The sequence below is a fragment of the Lathamus discolor genome, chromosome Z (assembly GCF_037157495.1).
Source record: "Lathamus discolor isolate bLatDis1 chromosome Z, bLatDis1.hap1, whole genome shotgun sequence".
Taxonomy (NCBI): Eukaryota; Metazoa; Chordata; class Aves; order Psittaciformes; family Psittacidae; genus Lathamus; species Lathamus discolor.
Genome location: NC_088909.1, coordinates 48,146,144 through 48,154,615, shown reverse-complemented (window position 1 = coordinate 48,154,615; position 8,472 = coordinate 48,146,144).

The following is an 8,472-nucleotide window of genomic DNA, read 5'->3' as shown; positions in this document are numbered from 1 at the left end:
AGATATATTTATAGGTTATGTATAGCTTTCTTCATAAATTGTATGTTCTTTATAGCTATATTTATAAATTTATGTCATGTATAGCTTCATAAATTTGTATGTTATTTATAGCATTATTTATAAACTTATAGGTCATGTATAGCTTTTTTCATTAATTTGTATGTTATTTATAGCTATATTTATAAATTTATAGGTCATGTATAGCATTTTTCATGAATTTCTATGTTATTTATAGCTATGTTATTTATAGCTATATTTATAAATTTATAGGTCATGTATAGCTTTTTTCATTAATTTGTTTGGTATTTATAGCTCTATCTATAAATTTATAGGTCATGTATAGCTTTTTTCATTAATTTGTGTGTTATTTATAGATATATTTTTTAATTTATAGGTTATGTATACCTTTATTCATAAAATTGTATGTTGTTTATAGCTATATTTATAAATTTATAGGTCATGTATAGCTTTTTTCATTAATTTGTATGTTATTTATAGCTATATTTATAAATGTATAGGTTATGTATAGCTTTCTTCATAAATTTGTATGGTATTTATAGCTATATTTATAAATTTTTAGGTCATGTATGGCGTTTTTCATGAATTTGTATGTTATTTATAGCTATATTTATAAATGTATAGGTCATGTATAGCTTTTTTCATTAATTTGTATGGTATTTATAGCTGTATTTATAAATTCATAGGTCATGTATAGCTTTTTTCATTAATTTGTATGGTATTTATAGATATATTTTTAAATTTATAGGTAATGTATAGCGATTTTTATGAATTTGTATGTTATTTATAGCTATATTTATAAATTTATAGGTCATGTGTAGCTTTTTTCGTTAATTTGTATGTTATTTATAGCTATATTTATAAATTTATAGGTCATGTATAGCGTTTTTCATGAATTTCTATGTTATTTATAGCTATGTTTTTTATAGCTATATTTATAAATTTATAGGTCATGTATAGCTTTTTTCGTTAATTTGTATGTTATTTATAGCTATATTTATAAATTTATAGGTCATGTATAGCTTTTTTCATTAATTTGTATGGTATTTATAGCTATATTTATAAATTTATAGGTCATGCATAGCTTTTTTCGTTAATTTGTATGTTATTTATAGCTATATTTATAAATTTATAGGTCATGTATAGCTTATTTCATTAATTTGTATGTTATTTATAGCTATATTTCTAAATTCATAGGTCATGTATAGCTTTTTTCATTAATTTGTAGGTTATTTGTAGATATATTTTTAAATTTATAGGTAATGTATAGCGATTTTTATGACTTTGTATGTTATTTATAGCTATATTTATAAGTTTATAGGTCATGTATAGCTTTTTTATGAATTTGTATGTTATTTATAGCTATATTTATAAATTTATAGGTCATGTGTACCTTTCTTCATAAAATTTTATGTTGTTTATAGCTATATTTATAAACTTATAGGTCATGTATAGCGTTTTTTCACTAATTTGTATGCTATTTATAGCTATATTTATAAATTTATAGGTCATGTATAGCTTTTTTATGAATTTGTCTGTTATTTATAGCTATATTTATAAATTTATAGGTCATGTATAGCGTTTTTCATGAATTTGTATGTTATTTATAGCTATGTTATTTATAGCTATATTTATAAATTTATAGGTCATGTATAGCTTTTGTCATTAATTTGTTTGGTATTTATAGATATATTTTTTAATTTATAGGTTATATGTACCGTTCTTCATAAAATTGTATGTTGTTTATAGCTGTATTTATAAATTTATAGGTCATGTATAGCTTTTTTCATTAATTTGTATGTTATTTCTAGCTATATTTATAAATTTATAGGTCATGTATAGCTTTTTTCATTAATTTGTAGGTTATTTATCGCTATATTTATAAATTTATAGGTTATGTATAGCTTTCTTCATAAAATTGTATGTTATTTACAGATATATTTATAGGTTATGTATAGCTTTCTTCATAAATTTGTATGTTATTTATAGCTATATTTATAAACTTATAGGTCATGTATAGCTTTTTGCATTAATTTGTATGTTATTTCTAGCTATATTTATAAATTTATAGGTCATGTATAGCGTTTTTCATGAATTTGTATGTTATTTATAGCTATGTTATTTATAGCTATACTTATAAATTTATAGGTCATGTATAGCTTTTTTCATTAATTTGTATGTTATTTATAGATATACTTTTTAATTTATAGGTTATGTATACCTTTCTTCATAAAATTGTATGTTGTTTATAGCTATATTTATAAATTTATAGGTCATGTATAGCGTTTTTCATTAATTTGTATGGTATTTCTAGCTATATTTATAAATGTATAGGTTATGTATAGCTTTCTTCATAAATTTGTATGGTATTTATAGCTATATTTATAATTTTTTAGGTCATGTATGGCATTTTTCATGAATTTGTATGTTATTTATAGCTATATTTATAAATTTATAGGTCATGTATAGCTTTTTTCATTAATTTGTATGGTATTTATAGCTGTATTTATAAATTTATAGGTCATGTATAGCTTTTTTCATTAATTTGTTTGGTATTTATAGCTATATCTATAAATTTTTAGGTCATGTATAGCTTTTTTCATTGATTTGTATGTTATTTATAGATATATTTTTTAATTTATAGGTTATGTATACCTTTCTTCATAAAATTGTATGTTGTTTATAGCTATATTTATAAATTTATACGTCATGTATAGCTTTTTTCATTAATTTGTATGTTATTTATAGCTATATTTATAAATTTATGTCACGTATAGCTTCATAAATTGGTGTATTTGTATTTATAGCTTTATTAATAAATGTGTACTTTATAGATTTATTTATAAATTTATAGATTTCTTAATAAATTTGTTTGTTATTTATAGATTTATTTATAAATTTTAATGTCATTTATAGCTTTCTTCATAAATTAGTGTTATTTATAACTTTATTAATAAATTTGTATGTTATGTCTAGCTTTCTTCATAAATTTGTATTTTATAGCTTTATGAATAAATTTGTATGTTATTTATAGCTTTACGAATAAATTTGTATGTTATTTATAGCTTTCTTAATAAATTTGTATGTTACTTATAGCTTTAAAAATGTTGTCATTTATGGCTTTCTTAATAAATTTGTATGTTATTTATAGCTTTATTAATGTGTATGTTCTTTATAGATTTCTTAATAAATGTATATTTATAGATTTATTTATAAATTTAAATGTCATTTATAGCTTTCTTCATAAATGTGTTATTTATAGCTTTATTAATAAATTTGTATGTTATGTATAGCTTTCTTCATAAATTTGTGTGTTTTTTATAGCTTTCTGAATACATTTTAATGTTATTTATAGCTTTCTTCATAAATCCGTATGTTATTTATAGCCTTCTTAATAAATTTATGTTACTTATAGCATTCTTCATAAATTTGTATGTTATAGCTTTATTAATATATTTGTTATTTATAGGTTTCTTAATAAATTTATGTTAGAGCTTTCTTCATAGATTTTTATGTTATTGATAGCTTTCTTAATAAATCTATATGTAATTTATAGCTTCGTAAATGTGTATGTTACTTATAGCTTTATAATTTCTCATTTATGGCTTTCTTAATATATTCCTATGTTATTGATAGCTTCATCAATATATTTGTTACTTATAGCCTTCTTAATAAATTTGTGTGTTATTTATAGCTTTCTTAATATGTTATTTATAGTTTTCTTAATTTATGTTATAGCTTTCTGAATAAATTTGTATGTTATAGCTTTCTGAATAAATTTGTATGTTACTTATATCTTTAAAAATGTTGTCATTTATAGCTTTCTTAATATATTTGTATGTTATTTATAGCTTTCTTAATAAAGTTGTATGTTATTTATACCTTCATAAATTTGTATTTTATAGCTTTATGAATAAATGTGTGTGTTACTTATAGCTTTATAATTTTGTCATTTATGGCTTTTTTAATAAATTTGTATGCTACTTATAGCTTTCTTCATAAATTTGTATGTCATTTATGGCTTTCTGAATAAATGTGTATGTTACTTATGGCTTTCTTCATAAATTTGTGTGTTATTTATAGCTTTATTTTTAAATGTGTATGTTATTTTTAGCTTTCTTCATAAATTTGTATGTTATTTGTATCTTTCTCAATAAATGTATTGTTATTTATAACATGATAGGTGTTTGTAGCGATAATAAATCTTACGGTTTAAATCGCCGTGTTTGTGTCTTGATGTTAAGAATAGTGCTGACATCTTTGTACTAGAAACTGTTAATCTGGTCTGTGCTCTCAGCATTGCCATCCCCCCTGTCCTTTGGAATCCATGTTGTGGGAACTATTAATAGTTGTACCTCTTGCTTTTTCTCCTGGGAGGACCAACCTATGGGGGAGACGTCCCCCCACATCTTCCTCCTCCCCACCAGGCTGTTTACGGTAGCATTTGAGAATTTCAGAGATTTTAAATGTCCTGTGAATGCCCACGAAACCAACCTGCTCCTTTGCGGGGAGCCAGCATGTTGCTGCGTACGGTTCAGGTCTTGCTTAAGGGTAAACAACGATGTGAGCATACCCCCAAGACATCTTCCCCGAGGCTGTAGAGTTACGAGTGGCAGGGTGTGTGGGATTGTACGGGCAAGTACCTAGGCCAGTGGCCCCTGCAATGCTGTGGAACTTCACCCCTGCACAAGTGCAAAATCCAGGAAAACTACCCCATTAAATTGGAAAAAGCATCGTCCTGGCAGTACCAGAGAGGCGAAATCACCACAACGTGCTGGGCCCTGTCCTGTGCCCACCGAGCCCTGCTCAGCACTATCCAGTACCCTCAAAGAGAAAAAGACCCTGGATCTCATGGCAAAGCAGCAGGCAGTGCTTCTACTCCAGCCCCAGCAACGAGCACTGCGGCTGCTGCAACCTCAGCAACAGGCACTCTAGCCATTCCAGCCGTGGTGACAGGTACTGCTGCTACTCCAACCCTGACAGCAGAGCTTCACCCTGTTTCAGTACCTTCTGGATGTTCCTAGCCGCCGGTTGAGTTTTGAATTGTTGAGGCGCTTTCTTCTTAGCATCAGGTTCTGGACGTTCGCACTTTGGGAGCTGGTTTCTGGGTAAGCAAAGAGCGCTATCCAAGGAGGATTTATAGAGATGGAGTTATGGACAGGTAATTGAGTGGGGATATCCATGCCCCTGGCACTGTTTCAGAGGACACCTTGTGTAAAATAAGTCCAGCTCCTGGGCTCTGTCCTAACACATGAGGCTTAGGAGCAGGGTCTGCCCATTCACACGTAGGGAGCTGGTGTCTCAGTCACGGGATAGTGGTGTAGGGTGATGCTTTAGAGGGAGGAAGTTTGAGGTGGGTAAATAAGCGAGGATATCCGTGTTGGAGGCACTGTTCCGGCAGGCTCCCTGCATAGAACGTGTCCAGCTACCTTTTTTCGGTCCTAGCACATTAGGCTTAGGAGCAGGGTCTGGACACTTGCACTTAGGGAGCTGGTGTCTCGGTCACTGGAGTGTGGTGCCTACTCAGGCTTTACAGAGATGGAGAGTGAGGTGGGTAAGTAAGTGAGGATATAGATGTTGGTACCACTGTTCTGGAGGGATCCCTCTGTACAAGATGCCCAGCTATACCTTTCTGTTCTAACTCGTTAGGCTCATTACTCTGCTAATGTAAATCTGTATGTGCTTTACTGGATGAAGCGGGTGAAAGTCTGCATTGACAACAAGGTGCAAGGACTGAGGTTGGCCTAATGCCCGCTACCACAGTCAAGGGCAAGACTGGGCTGGCCTCTGTGTTTGCCACCAAGAAGAACCTTTTGCTCCACTGTTGGCTGCAGCCCAGCAGGTGTCGAGCGGTGGGGACACATGCCATGCCAGACCTTGATGTGAGGGATGGCCTCCCCTGTTATCAGAGAGCCATCCAGGAGAAAAAGGGCAGGCCCAGCAGCCTGTGGCTGGCATATGCTGGAGGTACGATCTAGTCCAAATCCCCTGTCCAAGTAGGGTCATCTAAAAGATATATAAAAGAAACAAAAAAAAGTAAAAGGGGGGGGGGGGCTCTATTTAAAGACCTACATGATAACGAGTGGAAAGGACCAGTGCCATTGCTGACATGGGGTCAAGGATACGGCTGTGTACAGCTATCGACAGGACCATACTGCCTTCTCAGGTAGCCAAAGAGTAAACTAAGAGTCAAAGTAGTATCTTAATTTATGGGCAGACGGCTGTCCTGAGAATGTACACTGCTTGAAAAGCTTTGCTCCTTCTACCCTGGTGAAAGAGAGTAGGGTGCTGGCAGCTGCAGCTTGTGCCACCCCTCCTCCTCACAAGGACTGCCAGCTCCTTTTCACTTGCTTTTCCCGGATCTGTTACCCAGGTCTGTGTCATCCCACCTTACTTCCAGGTTAGTCCAGCTAAACTAAGCCCAGCTATGACTAAGCACTAGGTGTGGCTATGGTACTAGGTCTTTTCTGCCTGCTTCCTGTTCATTTGGCTTCAGGCTTGTGTTGCAGGGGTATCTGTACATCTCTGCATAAAGCAACAGCCACCCATGCCTGGGTGTTGAGTCAAGCCAAACATAATCCAAAATGAATAAAATTAAAGGCATCCATGCTGGAATTTTTACTCTGATTAGTTGCTTTTTTTTCTGTCCTCCAAAACAGTTTTCTCCAAAAATGTCTGTCTTTTTTTTTAATTATTATTATTTGGGGACAGAAGGTACGGATACTTTAGAGCAGAGACCTTTGCTCCTGAGTACATCAAAATTGTTGTTGTGGTTTAAATCCAGCCACGCAGCTCGTCCACTCACTCCCCCACTTCTTTCACTCCCTCTACTCCTGGAGGGACGGAGTACAGAATCGAAAAGAATGCAAGTCCCACGGGTTGAGATAAGAACAGTTTAGTAACTAAGGTATAACACAAATCACTGCTGCTACCACCAAAAATAATAATAATAATAATAATAATAACGATAAAGGAAATAACAAGAGGAAAGAATACAACACCTCAACACCAGCCGACTAGTAACTCGCCCCACTCCCCACCCCCCCACCCAACAGAGAACCAACCGATACCTCGTCCAACCCTGCAGTCCCTAGACATTCCGGGTAACTCTCCGTTACATCCTGGGCATGATGTGCTGTGGTATTGAATACCTCTTTGGCAACCTTGGGTCAGGTGTCCTGTCTCTGCTTCCTCCTGGCTTTCCCTCGTCCCTGGCAGAGCATGAGGCTCAGAAAGTCCTTGGTCAGACTAAAATATTTGTGTTATCAGCTCTGTTCCCAGGCCAAAAGTCAAAACATAGTGCTGCACCAGCTACTAAGAAGGAGAAAAATGACTGCTACTGCTGAACCCAGAACAATTGTTTAGAATAATACATGAAAATTCAAGTCTTGTGAATTAACTGCATTTGTTTGAGTAGTCCTGTGCAACTGTTTACCTCATGAAATTAAGTGTAACATTATGTAGCAGCTCTGTCAATGGCACATGTAGAACAATTTGAATAGCTTCTGAGAGAGGAAGTGAGAAGGAATAAATCATTTATCTAGTATATGTGACTGAGATAAATTAAATGCATTTGTGCAGGGATTGTAATTCATTGTATATCTGTCCCATGCCTACCACAGTGAGCTCATGCTTTTTGACAGCCTAAGCTTTAAACAGCAGTTAAACATAGGTTCTTGATTACAACGAGTCTGTAAAAGCGTGTAGATTGATACAGATATTTTGCTGCTCTGGCTGTCAGAAATACTTAGAAATTACTCAGACTGTGGTAAGTGTTTACAAAGCAGAAGCACATGTTAAACAATTGAAGGTTTCAAAACACTTTAAAAAGGAGTTCGGTGTGATAGATACTAAAAACCGGTATTTAAGCGATGCTGGGTAACATGAACTGCTCAACAACAACTTAAATGCTTAGGAAAAATTGTGCTGGGATCCTTAAATTTCTTTAAAATGTTGTTCTTACAATGAGATAGGCAGTTTTTATAGTTGTGGCTATCTGTAGATTATAATTTTTTTAATGAGCAGTACTTCAGTAGTCAATGTGAAAGACTCGGTGTCTGGTGGCAGGAAAAACGTGTGGGTACTCTGACCTATTGGTGGAGCAAAGTCTGCTTACTAAGTGTGCATGGCTGTGTTTCACTTTATTCACAACAGAGGTGGTGCTAGTTCAGTTCTATGCCAAATCTTGCGTGGTTTGTCCAGCCAGCAGTGAAACAGAATGTTTCAGCCTGGAGGAAGGATCTGAGCGCAGGGCTGGATAAGAGATGTTTTCCTGAGGCACCACTTTACCTTTTCTGGTACTTGGAACGACTCATACAAGGTTCACACAGTGTATCTTCTGTAAAAGCTTGGGGTTAAGCACTTTTTTCTGAGCACTCTTATGCAATTACGGGGGCTGTACAAGCGATTCTCCATGGATGGTAACCGTGCCAGCTGCTGCATTCACTGTTGTCT